Raw genomic sequence first — 17,836 nt, 5'->3', positions numbered from 1 at the left:
TAATCTATCGCACGCATTTATATTTTAATTAAATAATATATTATAAAACTAAAATGTTTAGGGCACAATTCATTTCCACCATTTATACCTCTCTCTAGTTCCTATCTCTGAAATGCGGCCATGGAAGCTCTAATTTCTTGCTGAAAGTTCGTGTTTGCGTGTTTCTTAGCTTGAATCAGGTATGAATTTTATCTTCTCACCTCTAATTCATCATTTCTTTTTGTCTTCAGTAAGAATGAATTAGACCTCAATTTATTTTAGGTCTTGCCCATAATCTAATTTAACCCATTACAAATCTATGGTTTTTTCAATTTTATTGATTTTTCGGACTGTTTCTAGGTTCATGCAAGAATTTAGGACTAATGAACAACATTTGGGGTTATGAAATTAAATCACCATTTAGGTTTAGGATTCATGCAAGAAGTTAAGCATTTAGGTCTAGTTTTCCATCTTTGAACTTTTCTCCTTAATAGAATGACTGATGATGCAATTTAGGTCTACTCTTTCCTTTTTTGTTGTAATAATGTGAGGGGTGAGGTCAGTGGGGGTGGTGGTGGGGCTTAAATGTCACCTTGTCACTAATCTGTCAATTTAGAAATGGATTCATGCAAACATTTAGGAAATGGAAAATCAATTTTTTTATAGAAAAGGGGTTTTGATTTCTCAGGGAATTAAACAAAAATTAGGTAAAAATGACTCATTCTTGTCAATCTCTAAACTCAATTTCCCAATTTACCCTTCTAATTCTTCTAATTGTTTCAATCATTTGAACATCTTTTCTTTAGGTACTCAAATGGATTTGTATAATTTTACTTGTTTATTCATTATTATCAAGTATTTTTCATAGAAGTTTTTATTTTTGTTATTATTTTGTTAATATCCCGGAAAGTGAATGTTGTGCATTCTGGAGCTGACTGAAATTTAGCAAAGGAGTCACGTTCGAGAATTGGCCTATAAAGTTCTTCAAGTAATATTTTCTAAACTTTATTTCTGATTTCTTATTTTTCTAGGTATGTTTGTTGGCTTCTTGATTCCGTTTGTAATTTATTGTTGTAATTGTGCATGTAAGATACATTTGGTGTCTACAGAGAAGTATGTATCACTATTTTCTTCTTTCTATAGGAGATTTCAATAGTGAATGCTACAGTTTGCATGCTAACAGTTGTGGGCTTGTTAATAATGATCTTGGTATGAATCATTAATGTGTTTTGTACTGTATATATTTCTGCTAATCTATTTGAATTGTCATTATTGCTTGGAAGTTTCAACTGCCAACTCTTGCATCGCAGCATACAAGTTAGTCAATATTGTTGCCTTTCCTCTTTGTTTCCTTTTGTCTTACAATTTCAGTTGGATGGCTAAGATGCTTAGGCACTACCTTTTTCTTTTCATGGTCAAAAAGCTAATGTAATCGTGCTGCCTTACTTGATTAGTTGAATGAAAAAGATTATTCAGTAGGCTTGCTTTAAACTGTCCACTTTGTTACTAAGTGAATACATAAAGATAGGGAGAAATTGCTTTAAGAGTTGTTTTGTCCTTTTTTTTTTTCCTATTTTTTCAAAATAGTTTCTCAACATATGGTCCCATTTCTAAACATGTGGGCGGTCCCTTGGGATGGTGAAATATACTTGGATACATTGTAATATGGTGTGTATTTTGTTGTTGGTTCCTTTTTAGCTTCCACTACATTTTCAGATTCATTAATTGTTTTCTAGTCTTTGTGGCTTGGTATTTATCTTCTGCCTTTGTTGATGTTCTTGTTCCTCATTCATACATTCTGTTTGTTGGTATTGAGCTTTAGATAGGTCAACTATTGGGGCTTGAGGAGATAGATCAACTATATTTGTGCATTCTATTTTTTGTGATAAACTAATTCTGTTTTCTTCTTTGAAATCATCACTTTGAATATTTTAGTGAAACTATTAAACTGTCAATTGATTAGATTAATTATGCTTTCTTTCCTAAGTGGTTCTTCGTATAGAGACTAATCATATATTGTCATATTTCTTGATATGAATTTCCAACAAGGTTAATTATTAACATTAATTATCGCATTTCTTAATATGAACTTCCAGCAAGCTGGTTAATTAACACTGATTGTTGTGTTTTTTAATTTCAACATTAATAGGAACATGAATAATCTAGAGCGTGGTTGGATGTATGAGAGGTTAGATGGTCGAGGAGCTTTATAATATAGTTTTGTAATCTGTGTGAATGAATTTATCCAATTCGCATGTTCTCAACCGAATCGGATGAGTGGTGACAAATTTAGATGTCCATGTACAAAGTGTCAGAACTTTAAATTCATGGATGTTGAAACTCTTAAATATCACCTTTATCAAAATGGATTTGTTGAGAACTATTTTATTTGGAAGCATCAAGGGAAAAAAATGTAATAAGTGGGACTTCTTATGTTAATGACTTGCATGGTGGTGGTCAACCTAAATTAGGAGAAAATCCATACCGACAAATGATTTTGGATGCAGCTGGTCCTAACTTTCCCCAAGGTTTGAGTTGGCAATCTTCTACCAATATTGAACTTGAGACTTCTGATCCTTTTGAACATTCAATGGAGGAAGATCCTAATCTTGTGTTTAGAAAATTTTATGATTTACTACAAGCTGTTGATGCAGAATTTATCCCGGTTCAAATCTCTCTCAACTTGTAGTTGTCTCTCGGATGTTAAATATTAAAATGGACAACAATATGTCATAGAGAGGTTATAACCAGATGATGCAATTGTTTAAAAAGGCTTTACCGGAAGATAACATAGTGCTTGATAGCTATTATAAGACTAAAAAGCTAGTGTGTAGCTTGGGTTTGTCGATTGAAAAGATTGATTGTTATGAATCAGGATGTATGTTGTATTGGGGTGATGATGAACACCTTATATCTTGTACATTTTTTGCCAAGCAAAGGTACAAGCGTTGTGTTGGCTCTCGTAAGATGAAATTTTTCCCTTAAAAGAAAATGTATTACTTTTCTTTGACTCCAATATTACAAAGATTATATGCATCCCATGCTACAGCTACCGATATAAGATAGCATCATGAGCATAAAAAAGGATGGTTTTACACGTCATCCATCAAATTTTGAGGCTTGGAAGTACTTCAATAAAACTCATTCCTTTTTTGCTGATGAACCAAGAAATGTCAGGTTGGGGTTGTGTAAAGATGGTTTTCAACCATTCAGCCAGTCTCGAAGGAAATATTCTTCATGGACAGTGATTGTCTCTCCATAAAATTTACCTCTAGGAACGTACATGAAAGAGGCTTACATGTTCTTAACAATCATTGTTCTAGGTCCAAGCAATCCCAAATATAAAATTGATATTTATCTGTATCCTCTAATAAAGCAATTGACCTTGTTATGGGAGACAGGTGCAGAAGCATTTGACATCTCAAAAAATAAAAACTTTCAATTAAGGTTATCTTTGACGTGGACAATAAGTGATTTTCCCACATATTCTATGTTATCGGGATGGAGTACTGCAGGTAAGTTAGCATGTCCTTATTGTATGGAGGAAACACAGTCCTTTATATTACAACATGGAAGAAAACAATCCTGGTTTGATTTCCGTAGAATGTTCCTTGACCATCATCACCCATTTAGGAGAGATTGTCAGAACTTTTTTAAAGGCCAGATGATCAAAAGATCACCACCACCATATAGAATAGGAGAGGAAATATTGAACCAAATTTGAAATTTGAAAATAAGAAAAGTAACAGAGTTAGATGCAGAAAAAGTCAATCAAAGAATATGTAAGTCATGTGGATAGAAAAAGTGAAGCATCTTTTGGGATTTTCCATACTGGAGTTCTAACATGATTCGGCATAATCTTGATATCATGCATATTGAGAGAAAAATTTATAATGTATTTAACAAAGTTCTTAGTTTTGATGATAAAACCAAAGATAATCTACAGTCATGTCTAGATAAGGTAAAATATTGTGATCGACCTCAATTGGCAAAGGATGGAGTGGACAATATCCCAAAGCTATCTATATAATTGACAAAGAAGAAAGAGATAGCTTGTTTAATTGGGTGAAGGGCTTAAAGTTTCAAGAGAGGTATGTTTCAAATTTTGGGTAGGTTTCTAGACACAAATGTGAAAAGGTTATTTGGTATGAAAAGTCATGATTGTCATGTTTTCATGTAACGACTAATGCCTATTGCTTTTTGTGAACTACTTCCTAGTAATGTTTGGCAGGCACTTATAGAATTGAGATTATTTTTTAAGGATCTTACTTCGACCACTCTATGAGTGGATGATGTGGTGATATTAGAGAGAGATATTCCATAAATTTTGTGCCAGTTAGAACATATATTTCTTACTGGGTTCTTTGACTCAATGGAACATCTTCCTATGCACCTTCTATATGAAGCAAGGATAGTTGGACCTATGCAATATCGATGGATGTATCCTTTTGAAAGGTAAATATGAAACTCCATGTTGAACTTATGACAAATATACTAAAGAACATAACCTTTCAGATTGTAATATTCCATATATTTATGTATATAAGTATTTGGGAACTCTTAAAAGGATGATTGGGAACAAAGCTAGTGTTGAGGGTTTCAATTATGAAGCGTACTTGATGATGGAGTCAACACAACTGTTTTCTCATTATTTTGAACCTCATGTCATGTCACGTAATCATGATGTTGATCATGATAATGGTGGTGGTGATGTGGAAGATCTTAAAAGAAATATGTCAATATTCTCCAATATAGGTCGACTATGGGGAGAAGCCAGAAAAAGGGATTTATCTCTGGATGAAATCAAAGCTGCCCAAACTTATATTTTACTAAATTGTGAGGAGGTTGAGCCATTTGTGAGGTAACCCAAATTCTCTTAATAATATAATCATATCCTTATATCGTGACTTCTTATTTAAATTATTTGTTCCAATGAAGTATGTACCAGGAACTTTTGAAAGAAGAATTTCCAAATCTCTCTTAGAGTGAATAGACAAGAGCCTTGAAGAAAATTTTTCTATATGGTTCAAGGAATATACAAGTGGTTAAATACTATCCTTTTATACAATTACATTCTTAAATTGGCTTCTCAAATTTAACCAAATGTTTAAACTTTTTTTAAATAGGCCCAGTGCAATTTCATTGAGAATGAATTCTTGCGTATTCTTGCTCATGGACAATTAATCGGAGCTACATGTTATTTAGTTTATTTGGTTAAGGGATACAAATTTCACATAGAATATTATGGTAGCATAAGATCAACAATGAATACTAGAGTTTGTATCTCGGATCAAAATTTTGGTGATTATTATGGGCGGATAAAAGAGATTATACTAGTAGAATACTGTGAAGCACCTTTAAAGCAAACTATCTTATTCAAATGTGAATGATCTGTCCCAACAATGAATGTTGGTGTTAAGAAGCATAATTAGTACAAATTGGTTGATATTAACCATCGGCGTCGGTATAAAAAATATGAACCTTTTATTCTTGCAATGCAAGCAACTCAAGTATGGTATGTACCTTATCCAAGCAAGAAAAAGGACGAAGATGATTGGCTAGCTGTACTAAAGGTCAAACCTCAAAATATTGTTGAATTACCAGTTGAGGAAGGGATGAAAACTTCAGAACCTAATATTCCTTTTCATGTTGAAGAAGTTGAAGTCCATGAGATAGATATGTCTGTCTCTATTGATGAAAATATAGTTTTACATCATCCAAATGGGGGTGTACTTGAAATGGATAAACCTGTTGATGATAGTTAATTTAATGAGCATCATGAAATCCAAGAAGAATCAACAGAAGAAGAATATGAAATCGAGGAATCTAAGGATGATGAGGAAGGGTAAGAGTTTGAAGAAGACATAGATAGTGATTAGAGCTTGATAAAAATCTTTTATTTTATCTGTGTTGTATTTTTGTTTTTAGAAATTTCTCAGAAAATGTTATCGTTTCCTTAGTTTCTGCTTTTCAGTTCTTTTTTTAAATGGAAAAGGGCCTAAAATGCCCTTCAACTATGTGAAATGGTGCAAAAATGTTCTTCATCTACCTTTTGGACCAAAAATGTCCTTCCCATCTATCTATTAGACCAAAAATGTCCTTTTATTTAACAAATTAATTTGGCCCTAATTCATTAATGATGTGGCTATTTTTCATTGGCCAATTAATAATTAATTAAAATAATAATTTTTTCCCTAAAATCCCAACATTACTGTAACTGGAAATAGACAAATAAATGTTACTGTAAATCTCTTGCGCAAAAAAAGCACTCATTGTCTGATGCTGAACATGATTTTCATTCTATTTTCCTGTTACAATTTCCAGTTTTATACTGTCATACTATCCAGAAAGTTTCTGAAGTAAAACTGATGGCTAAATATTTGTCAACCAAAGAAATTGGGTCACTTCTAAGTTAACCAAATTAACATATAACCCCATTTATAGATCCATTCTTCATATTATAATTCCGATTTCAGACTCCAAAATTAAGCTACAACCATCTTTTTTCCTTTAAGATGTGTAAATAAATAGCCGGAGACATAGATCGAAGAAGAGTAAGTATATGAACATGAAAACCATGAAGTACCTATCTTTTTCATTGATTTTGTCAAAGCGGATTCCTTCACAATATGTAAATCGATGTCCCATTGATGAAACATTAATAATCCTCCCTTCTTTAAGGCTCGCTTGAGCTGTATCTTTTAGGTTCTGTAGCAAAAGATTTGTCAAAAGAAAATGACCAGCACAAACAATACCACATCAAACAGGAAAACAGAATGAAAATCATGTTCAGACAATGAGTGCTTTCTTTGTTCAAGAGATTTACAGTAACGTTTATTTTTCTATTTCTAGTTACAATAATGGTTATTAGTTTGGGTGGGCTGGGATTTTAGGAAAAAAATTATTATTTTAATTAATTATTAATTGGCTAATGAAAAACAGCCACATCATTAATGAATTATGGTCAAATTAATCTGTTAAATAAAAGGATATTTTTGGCCTAATAGGTAGATGGTAAGGGCATTTATGGTTCAATAGGTAGATGGAGGGCATTTTTACACCATGTTACATAGTTAAAGGACATTTTAGGCCCTTTTTCGTTTTTTAAATAAAGTTAACAACTTTGTACACATATCAAATGAAGCTCCTGGAGAATTTGTAAATAAGTGCAAAAGTGCAAAACTAAAGATTGAACCACTATTTTGTGATGAATCTTGGGTATGCATACAAAAACCATGAAAGAAAATTTTTATATCTTTGAAAGAAAATTTGGATATCTAATTGAATAATATATTCATTAAATGGATTAGTGTATCATGTAGTGATTTTAGTTTCTTTTTTAATAATCTACCAGTTTTTCATAAGTAATGATCTAACTACACTGTTATCTTTTTTGATAGATATGACTCGAGGTGGATATCGTGCAGGCAAGTCCTCGGGTAGGAGTAAGACTAAGACTACAGTTCACACAAATATGCCTTCTATTCCAAGTATAGTTATTGAAGAAGGTGATACGTCCATCCTTAGCAGTTTGCCAACCAATCCTAGCAGCCCAAGCATTCCTGTGACATCTCCTCCTACACCTAATCAAAGTAGCCCAATCATTCCTAAGACATCTTCTCCTACACCTAATCAAAGTAACCCAATTGGTCAAAGTATGAATACTCGCAGCCCCCAATAGTTAAGGGCACATCTTCTCGGATAAATTGTGAAGGTGATTTCAAGAGTACCTGTAATACTCAATTTTTACCAAAGGTCAAAATGAGCATGACATTATGGACTCTAAAAGAATTAATTATATATAGAGTCGCCACTTAATTTTTAAGAAAAAATAGAAAAACTTTTTATTTATTAACATGAAAGTCTTGTGTTTTAATCTACGAAACCAGATTAGATTCTAAGTAAGGGTTCAAATTATTCCTAAGGAAGGGATTAGGTACCCTTTAGAATCCACAAATGTGGTTCCCGGCCAGACTTAGGTTTATTAAAAATAAAGAAAAAATTAATGTTAATAAATACATAATATAAAGTGTGTATTAAAATATTATATATATATATATATATATATATATATATATATAAAGAATGTGTAAATTGATTATATTATCGTAAAAAATATGCATGTGTATAAAAGTGCATTAAGATAAACAAAAATACATGAGAATGTGCATATAAAAATGAAAAGATAGAATAATGAAAGACCTGTTTAGAGAAAAAGATTACATAATAATTTTTAGAGTGAATTATTTGTTGATTAAATATCTAAATCAATTTTAATGTAAACATTAACGGCCTAAATTTAACGGCCTAAATTTGCCTAACACGTGGTGAAATTTGTATAAATAAAGAAAATTCCGCCTAACACCCCAAAATTAAAGTTTTCACTCTAATAATATTTGTACAAGTATAAGAATATAAAATACAATATAGAATTTAAAGCCTTCCTTGAATGTCATTCCTGACGAGTATTCTCAATAACCTTATAAACACTTGTAATAAAATGCTAGTACCAAATAAATAATTATCAAAATAAATTGAAAAGGTATGTAAAAATGTAATGTTCGTTAAAAGGTGGGCTCAAATTATATTTTGAATACGCTATGGCTACGAAGTGGTTGCTCAATTGATTGGCCATTCTAAATCGTCTTGCCAAAATACGAATTGTAAAATCTTTTGTGTTATTATAAAAGTTTTGCCATCGCCCAAAAATATTTATTTTGTTACATATTTGTATACGTAAAATCCGTCTTTTTAGTTGTGAAGACCTCGAGAATCGATGGAGAATTTCTTCATCCGCCAAGTGTCTATTTTTGATATCAAATAAATAAATTGAAAAGTAAAGGTCCGTCTTTTGTATTGGGGTGCCCTCAAATATCAAGGTGGAAGAGATAATTTCATTGGCCATATTTAGTGTAGAATCATGTTTCTTATCTGTTGAATTAAATATAAAGGACAAAGTCATCTTAAGCAGTCCCGCAAAATAGTAGCAGCTCACCCAAGAAAAATCATAAGATTATGCTAAGTCACTCCACAAGTAAAGTACTAACAAAAGAAATGCAACGTGAATATAGTAGCTAGCATCAAACAACAATAATAAAATAGTAAAGCAAAAGGCATTACAAATTAGCATCTAAATATAGCAAGTTGCCTAGCATCCATGGAGTTTGTGGGTTTTAGAGAGAGAAAAAATGGAAGAAAATATGTCTGAGTAAAAATCTGTGTTTTTGTATGTGTATTCTGAATGTGTGTTAGAGTATTTAAAAGGAAAAAGTAATTCATCAAATCTACATTTTTCAAGCATATCCCTTAGATTTAGGAAAGTAGATGTGGGAAAGCCAAAAAAGTGGAGGAAATAGAAAAAGAAAATTAAATTAATATTATTTGTGTTAATGTGACAAGACACTGAATTATTATTGTACTTTGTATTGAAATAACTGATTTGACTCCGCTTTTGCAGGTCTTATTAAATAACATATCAAATAATGAATGTCAATATATAAATATAGAAAAATAATAAAAATATAAATAATAAATAAAAAATATAATTATCTTAAAAAAATATACTATGCTATAAATAATAAAATTATGCAGTAAAAAATTACAGTGCTATGTTGTATACGTATGTAAATGACTGTGTAAAAATATTAAAATAATAATAAACTGATAAAAATCCTAAAATTTACAAAATTAAGGATGTGAATATTTGTGGTGTGTTTTGTGTGTTTATTTTATGTTTGGAGTATTTAAAAAAGAAAAAATAATAAAAAACAATATTCATATCTACTTTTTCCCAGCAAGACCCTTAAATTAGGATAGTGGGTGAAATAAAGTCAAAATATTTAAAAGTGATAAGACTTCAACTTGACTAATTTATTATTCTGCGTGTTAAAATAATTAAATCGACTCACATTTGTAAGTCGTATTATACAAAAAATATGAATGCTGATGTATAATTACAGAAAAATATAAACAACAAATAAAAAATATAATTGTCTTAAAAAAAATATTATTCTATAAATGATTAAAATCATACTACACTATAAAGAATTTCAGTGCTATGTTGTATATGTATGTAGGACTGTGCAAAAATATTAAAATAATGATAAACTGATAAAAATTCTAAAATTTATGAAATTAAAGGTAATTATCAATAAATTTTGTAAAATTAAATTATGACAATAAATGAGTAAAAATCCTAAAATAATGATGATTATCCATAATTCATTAACAATTGCAAAAAAATATGTGAAAAATTTCATATTGTGCCATTTAACAATCAGGGGGCCTAAATACGTTAATTTTAAGTTTGGAGAGCCAAAATTGGATGTAAACAGTTTTCCCCTTTTCGTTTGATGTTAATGTAGAAGTCTTCAAACAAAAACGTTGGCGTGTAGCCAATTTTGCTCGACAAAAAAATATTTTTGATAAAAAGTCGAGTGAACTCCAATTTAGAGTTTCCTATATTTTTGGGTTGCATGAGGATCAGGTTGGGTATAGCTCAAAAGCTATCCCAACATGTCCTATTTTGGGTTGGAGAATCCAATGCATCCTTGAATTCTATGCCTGCTAAATTTATAAAACAAGAAAAAACAGTAGACAAACAAGTAACTAAGCTTTATTTTTTTTGTTTTTCAAAAAATTCAAAAAATGACACATAGTTCATAACTAATGTAAAGATAAATAATAAAGCCATTGCAAAACTTTAACCAAAGACAATAAAGACCTTATTAGAGGGTAGACTTTTTCAAAATGTCCTGTTTTAATGTGGAAGAGCCCAGTTTATACACAAATTATATGCTTGCAAATGCATTAAACTAAGAAGTACTACTCAATAAAATATAAACAAAATATTAAGCTTACTTTTTTTATTTTTCTTTTTTTGAGAAATGAAAATATAGCATGCAGTGCTTAACTGATTAAGAGAGAGAAAAAAAATGATACGGGCAAAGATAGCATTCAGTGCTTAAATGGTAAAATAAGTGCATTGTAATATGTGTAGGTAAAGACAAAGAATACAGTGCTTAAATAACAAAGTAAATGCATTGCGATGTGCAAGTAAAGGAAAAGATGAAATGCGGTGCTTAAATGATAAAATAAATGCATTGCAATATATGCTGGTAAAGGACACAATGGCATGCAGAGCTTAAATGATAAAATAAATGCATTGCGATATTTGTGAGGCATGCATTACCTAAATGATAAAATAAATGCATTACGATATGTGTGTGTGGTGCTTAAATGATAAATGCATTGCGATATGTGCAGACAAATGCAAAGATGGCATGCGATGCTTATATGATAAAATGAATAAATGTTTTGTAATGCATGCAAGTAAATACAACAATAAAATGCACTGCTTAAATGTCAAATAAATGCATTGCAGTCTGCTGCCAACAAAGGCAAAGATGACATGCAGTGCTTAAATGATGAAATAAATGCATTGCGATATTTGTGAGGCGTGCAGTGCCTAAATGATAAAATAAATGCATTAAGATATGTGCGTACAGTGCTTAAATGCATAGCAATATGCATCGATAAAGACAAAGATGACATGTGATGCTTAAATGATAAAATAAATGCATTGTGATGCATGCAGATAAAGGCAAACATAACATGCGGTGCTTAAATGCATTGCGATGCGTGCAGATAAAGATAAAGATAGCATGCGGTACTTAAATAATAAAATAAATAAATGCATTACGGTGCATGAAAGTAAAGGCAAGAATAAAATACTATGCTTAAATGATAAAATAAATGTGTTGCAATGCGTGCAAGTGAAGGCAAAAATAGAATGTGGTGCTTAAATGATAAAATAAATTCATTGCAATGCGTTCAAGTAAAGGCAAAGATAAAATGCAGTGCTTAAATGATAAATAAATGCATTGCGATATGTGTCAGCAAAGGAAAAAATAATATACAGTGTTAAATAACAAAATAAATGCATTGCGAGATGTACAAATAAGGACAAGGAAACATACAGTACTTAAATAACAAATAATAAAATAAATACATTGCGATGTGTGCAAGTAAAGACAAAGATAGCATACAGTGCAAAAAGAAATAAATGAAGTGCGATATGTGCAAGTAAAGGCAAACAAACATAAATATTTAATTGAAGAAAAACATGCATAACTGTGTTTTAGAGGGCAGATTGACCCAATTATCCTATTTTAAGGTGGAAAAACCTATGCAAAAATGATTATCGAGCAAAGAATTATTTGGGAATGAAAGTGTTCATATATTTCCGATGCTGCTTTCAAAATTGCTCCAGTGTCGAATTGTGAGATGCTGGGAGATGCAAGATTATGTACTTGCTGGGGAGAAAGAATAATATGGGGTTGTGATGACCCAACTCTGCATAGAGCTTTCTACATATCTCGTGTGTCACGATAATTAGGTCAATGTAGTTCGAAATAAGAAAAACAGGATAAATTTTAAGGCGGTTTTCAAAATTTGCCCCAGTGTATGATTTATGGCTAACGTTGTCTCTTTGAAAAAAAGAAAAGTCTTAAAAAATGTATGATGTCTCCCGATTGTCTGCGGGGACTTGAGAATGAATGAAGTTATCAATTATCTATGAATACTTGATGCACGACATCTCTAATTGTTTATGGATATTGATGTTTATTGTCATCTTCGATTGTATACGAAGACTGACGCCCTCAGTTAGTGAGGTGACTGAAATTTAACAGTCTCTCAATTGGCGAGGCTATTGAAATGTAAAAGGTTTTCGACTGATAGAATTAATGTAACATTCTCTCGACTGATGGGCTATAAAAAATGTAAAAAAATTCAAAAATGAATGCTTGACTGAAAAATAAAATGTCGATATTTAAAGGTATGTTCTTGAAAGAAAAAGTTAGATGCCCGTATTTTAAAATTGGGCACCTTGAATAAAAAGTAAAAATGCATGTATGTGAAAGTAGACACCTTGAATAAAAGATAAAACAAATGCCTATATATGAAAGTGGGCATCTTGAAAAAAATATAATTATATTTTCTCAAAAAAAAGTACTGAAAGATTAACAAAAAAAGGCACGATCGTGTCTTGGCTTCAGTTGGTACCAAAAATTAATAGTGTGCATAAGAATTTTCCCATCTCCTTCCCAGCTAACTGAGATCTACTTCAGGGTAACTCCTATAGTTTCACGCGGTACCTCAGACAAGCCTAAGTATCAACAAGATTTTCTTTGTCGTGCTTCAAACAAATATTTCGAGCTATGCCTATTCTTATGCTTCAAGTGCCCTCTCTAGAAAGAAAGTCCCAATTTACCCATATTTGAGTAAAAGAAAGTCCTATTTCGCACATATTTGAGTAATTTTTCTTCTTGAATTTCGTGACATCTAGAGAAATACACTCACACTCAAAAAGAAATTCAATGCATGTGATTGTGATACCATAGGCTTGACCTTCATGTAAGTACCCTCTAATGTGAGGACACTTGGAATAGGATCTTGTAGGACTTATTAGCGGCATGTAATGTAGGCTTGGAAATGGGTAGGATAATATTTGGTATAAAATTAACTAATTCCTCAATGAGCATTGCACTGCATTTGTGCTTTCAACATTTGTTGTGCTTTGACGCGTGACCTTCTTTGTTCTGATTTATTGCCCTTTGTTTTTGCTTTGACTTCTTTTGAATTTTGTGTTGGATTTTTATCCCCTTTTTGTCAAAAAAACTACATATTTGTTTTCTCTTTTTTCTTTTTTGTAGGGAGTTTTGCTCTTTTTGGAATCATTTTTTGTTCATCTGGACAACATATCCTTTGCATTTTGCGTCTTTGCTCTTTAATATTCATCCACAATTTACATGTATTTAGTGCTCTCAAGGAGGTGAGGCCAAGAGAGGGATAGTGCATGTAAGCACTCTGAAAGGTATTGTAATACCCCACATGTTTCTAAGCTAGGAAGTGAATAAATATTCCTACGTATGAAATCTCCTATCCTGTGATTCATACTTGAGTACATGACTTATAATGAATATCCTAGTGATAGGATAGCTTATGATGCATTAAGCATGTTCATATGAGTCACTTAAGGTAATACAAGCTAAGAGTTTTTGAATCCATCAAATTTTAGTGTTCGATTTTGCAAGTGTTATCTTTGAATGAGTATAACTCAATGTTAATATGGTATTTTGGCTGACTTATACCCACCAAATTGTAGAGAATCAAATTATCTTTCCAACGATACCAATTTTGACTTAATCCAATACCCGACCAAAAAGTTATGCCCATTTTCGTGAGAGGCAGTAAGCATAAGCGATGGTTAGGAGCCGCCTAACCCAAGCATAGGCGATTGGTTTGGCGCCACCCAAACCAAGAATAGGCGATTACTTGGGCACCGCCTAATTCAATTCTAGGTGTCAAAAACACTCCGTCTTGAGTTATTTTAAAGATAATTAAGTCTTTAAATACTCCTTACACGTCCCTAAACTTAACCCTACGAAATATATATCTTCTAAACATATTACAACCCTATTTTCATCTCAAAGCTCATCATCCAAGAGAACTAAAGGAGAAAAACAACTAGGGTTGCATAATTAAGCTTGAAGATCCGATTTTAAGGAAATTCCTCCGTCAATCATCAAGAATCTTCCTTCTAAGGTATGCATAGTGTTCATCCACGGATTCCTTTCGTCCGTGGAGTTCAAGAATCAATCTTTAAAATACAAAAGCTTCGTTTATTGTGGTGATATGATCATACCCATTTTGATTCTTGTTTTTTTGCCTCTTTTTCAGTATAAAGTATGATTTCTATATTGTTGGGTGTTGATGATCATGTTGTTGATATTAGGTGATTCCCAAGATGGAATCTTTATATGTTTTTGTGAATTCATGATATCATATGAGTTGGAAACATGTAAATTTGGTTGTTCATGATGTATAATTTGATGAGTTCACCTATGCTTAAGATGTGCATGTAAGGTGTTTGATAAAATGCCTAATGAACTAGAAATCATGCAATATAGCTAAATTGTGACTAAGTAAAGAATTCATGATATGCCCTTACGTTCCAATGACTTCTATGTTGTTAATGTGCCTTGTAAATGTTGTCGGAATACACATGAACTATTCTTTTGAGATTATGCTATGTTTAATTGCAAATCCTACTTATGAACAAGATGTATAATAACCATGCAACCCACATGAACTTCCATACTATTAGTATGTGTTGCCAATATGATTATGCAATGAACATGATATTAAGATCGTGCAAGTACTTCCATGTGATATGAAAGCCTTTCCGTGCAATACATTGTTGATAACCATGCATAGTATGAGATCCCTACTTATGATATTATACATTATGGACTCTACTCTTATGATCAAGTCAGTCATGTGTGTCAGTTTCCTTCCATCGAGTCCTGGGGGTACTTGTACCCGAAAACTATAGCCGTGTGCCTAGATCTATGTCATGTTTCACGATATCCAAACTCAAGCTATGATTCCATAGACTTAAGTCAGTCATGTGACTTAGGAAAATCTCATGATCTTAGTCAGTTGTCAGATATCAATAACATTCCATCAGTCATTGGAATCCAGTAAACTTAGTTTAGCTCTGCTAAATAATACCACTAGTATCAGTCCAGTTAATCAGTATCCATTCAGCTAATCAGTTCAGCTCAGTTATTCAGTTCAGCTTAGTTATTCAGTTCAGTGTCCTTCAGATGGGAGTAGAAGTTAGCACCGAGTGAACCCAAGGATGGGAACTCACCCGCCAGTTCAGGGTCTGATTCTTAGTAGCAATCCTTGTGTTCCAGAACTACGTAGCCAGTGTAGGTTAAGACATCTTAACCCGTTAGCTTAGGGTTGATAAGGTGGCTTAACCTGTCAGTTTAGGGTTCCCACTGTTCTTATTGAGTACCCGCCAGATAAGGGTCACTCATAGTTGTCCTTACCAGTGGCGCGGTATTGACACCCCTCCAGTTGGGGCAGAGATTGGGCCCCAGCTTAGCCATAACGGCATACACGGGGCATGTCAGTTAAATACTATGTCCCACAGTTTCAGTATCAGTCTCAGTAAAAGAAGTCAGATAGTTCTTCAGATTTCAGTATATACAGGACTGCCAGATACAGTTATCTATGTTATCAGTTTCAGTATCAGTCATGACAGTTATTAGTAAACCATGTATTAGCTTACAAGTCACTCTATCACGTATTCACGGTCCCAGTTTCTATATATGTGTGTTTGTACTCCCACATTCATATTATTCAGTCAGTGTTGTTCATGCATGAAACCCTTTATGTTCAGCCTACCTTTCTCGTATACTCAGTACTCCAGTTGTACTAATACATTTACACTATGGTGCTTTCTTTTCATGTTACTCCATAGGTTCCGAGATACGAGCTCCAGCCCAGCAGTAGTGGCAGCATTCCAGTCACAGAGACACAGTGAGTCCTCATTGATTCGAGGACAATATGATTTGATTTATTTATCTATTTCTTCAGTTCAGTCTTACAAAGTTAGTTGGAGACATGTTCCTTCAACTCCTTATTCAGACAGTTTAGAGGCTTTCGGATTTATTGTTCAGATTTACATTCAGATTTAACTGTTTTGGATATTTTTGCCTACATGATTGTATTCAGTTGAACCTTATGGCCTTACAGTTCCATGTATTTCGCATTATTATATCATAATTTGTAGTATACAGGTATAGATATCAGTCATGGGTTAGCTTGTGGTCCCTCGGGGTCATGAGCATTGTGTAGCATTTCGGTTTAGCAAATCGGGGTGTTACAAACTTGGTATCAGAGCCTAAGGTTCAATAGAGTCCTAGGAAGTCTGAAAGCCGCATCTAGCAGAGTCTTGTACATGGGTGTGTTGCACGCCACATTTATGTACGGGAGGCTATAAGATGTTTTAGGAACAGTCCCCTTTCTTCATTATTCATGTTATGCTAGTGAGCATAATCATAAGTTAAACTCTCAGTCTAATCCATTCTTCTCTTATTCCAGACCATAGCCCCAAAGAGAAAAAACCAGCTAGCTCCTCAGCCCAAAGATCCTTTGGGCGAACATGTTTCCCATGCGGAGTTTAGAGCCACATTTACCACACTTGCTCAGTGCATGGCTGCACAGAATGAACGGCCACCAGTCATTCTGGCCAATCCAGTGGCCACTCCCAAAGCAGCTAGGGTTCAAGACTTTACCCGGATGCACCCTCCATCTTTCCATGGGTATAAGTCTGATGAGGACCCTCAGGAGTTCATTGACCAAGTCCAGAAGGTCATTGACATCATGGGTGATACTTCTATTGAGAGTGCTAAGTTAGCCGCCTACCAGTTACAGGATTTTTCTCATGATTGGTACAAACAATAGAAGTTTGAGAGGTTAGATGATACAGGCCCTTCGAGTGGGAGGAATTTGTCATAGCCTTCTTAAACAGATTCTTTCCCCAAGAGCTGAGGGAAGCCATAGTTCTTGAGTTTATCAACCTCAGGCAGGGGAATATGAAGGTTAGGGAGTATTCTCTCAGATTTACTCAGCTAGCTAGGTATGCTCCTCATGTGGTTACAGACAATAGAGCTAAGATGAACAAGTTCGTGTCAGGGGTCAACGATAGCATGGTAAATGAGTGTAGGTCTGCGATGCTGATCGGTGATATGACCTTAGCAAGACTCATGAACAATGCCCAGCAAGTAGAAGAGCAGAAGTTTAAGACTAGGAAGAGGCAGAACAAGAGAGCAAGGTCAGGTAATTTCAACTTTACTCACCCCAAGTCTGATGGAGAAAACAGTTCACAGTTTCACTCTAAGTTAGCCATTCCATCTCCTTCCTCTGCCAGCGCTCCAGTGCTGAAGTTCAGAGACAGCAATAGAGACAAAGTGCTAGGCTCTAAATCTCAGGGAAGTGT

General features: G+C 33.2%; 1 long non-coding RNA gene across 1 annotated transcript; it reads left to right on the top strand.

Moving 5' to 3' along the window:
- Positions 1–68: 68 nt before the first annotated feature.
- Positions 69–2,908, top strand: LOC107857328. The gene is made up of 3 exons (XR_007048172.1): positions 69–179; positions 890–967; positions 2,129–2,908. It is a non-coding gene; the product is annotated as an uncharacterized LOC107857328 (long non-coding RNA).
- Positions 2,909–17,836: the final 14,928 nt, after the last annotated feature.

Source organism: Capsicum annuum, chromosome 1, assembly GCF_002878395.1.
Source record: "Capsicum annuum cultivar UCD-10X-F1 chromosome 1, UCD10Xv1.1, whole genome shotgun sequence".
Classification (NCBI taxonomy): Eukaryota; Viridiplantae; Streptophyta; class Magnoliopsida; order Solanales; family Solanaceae; genus Capsicum; species Capsicum annuum.
Note: the sequence above shows the minus strand (reverse complement) of the source record. Positions and strands in the feature narration are given on the sequence as shown.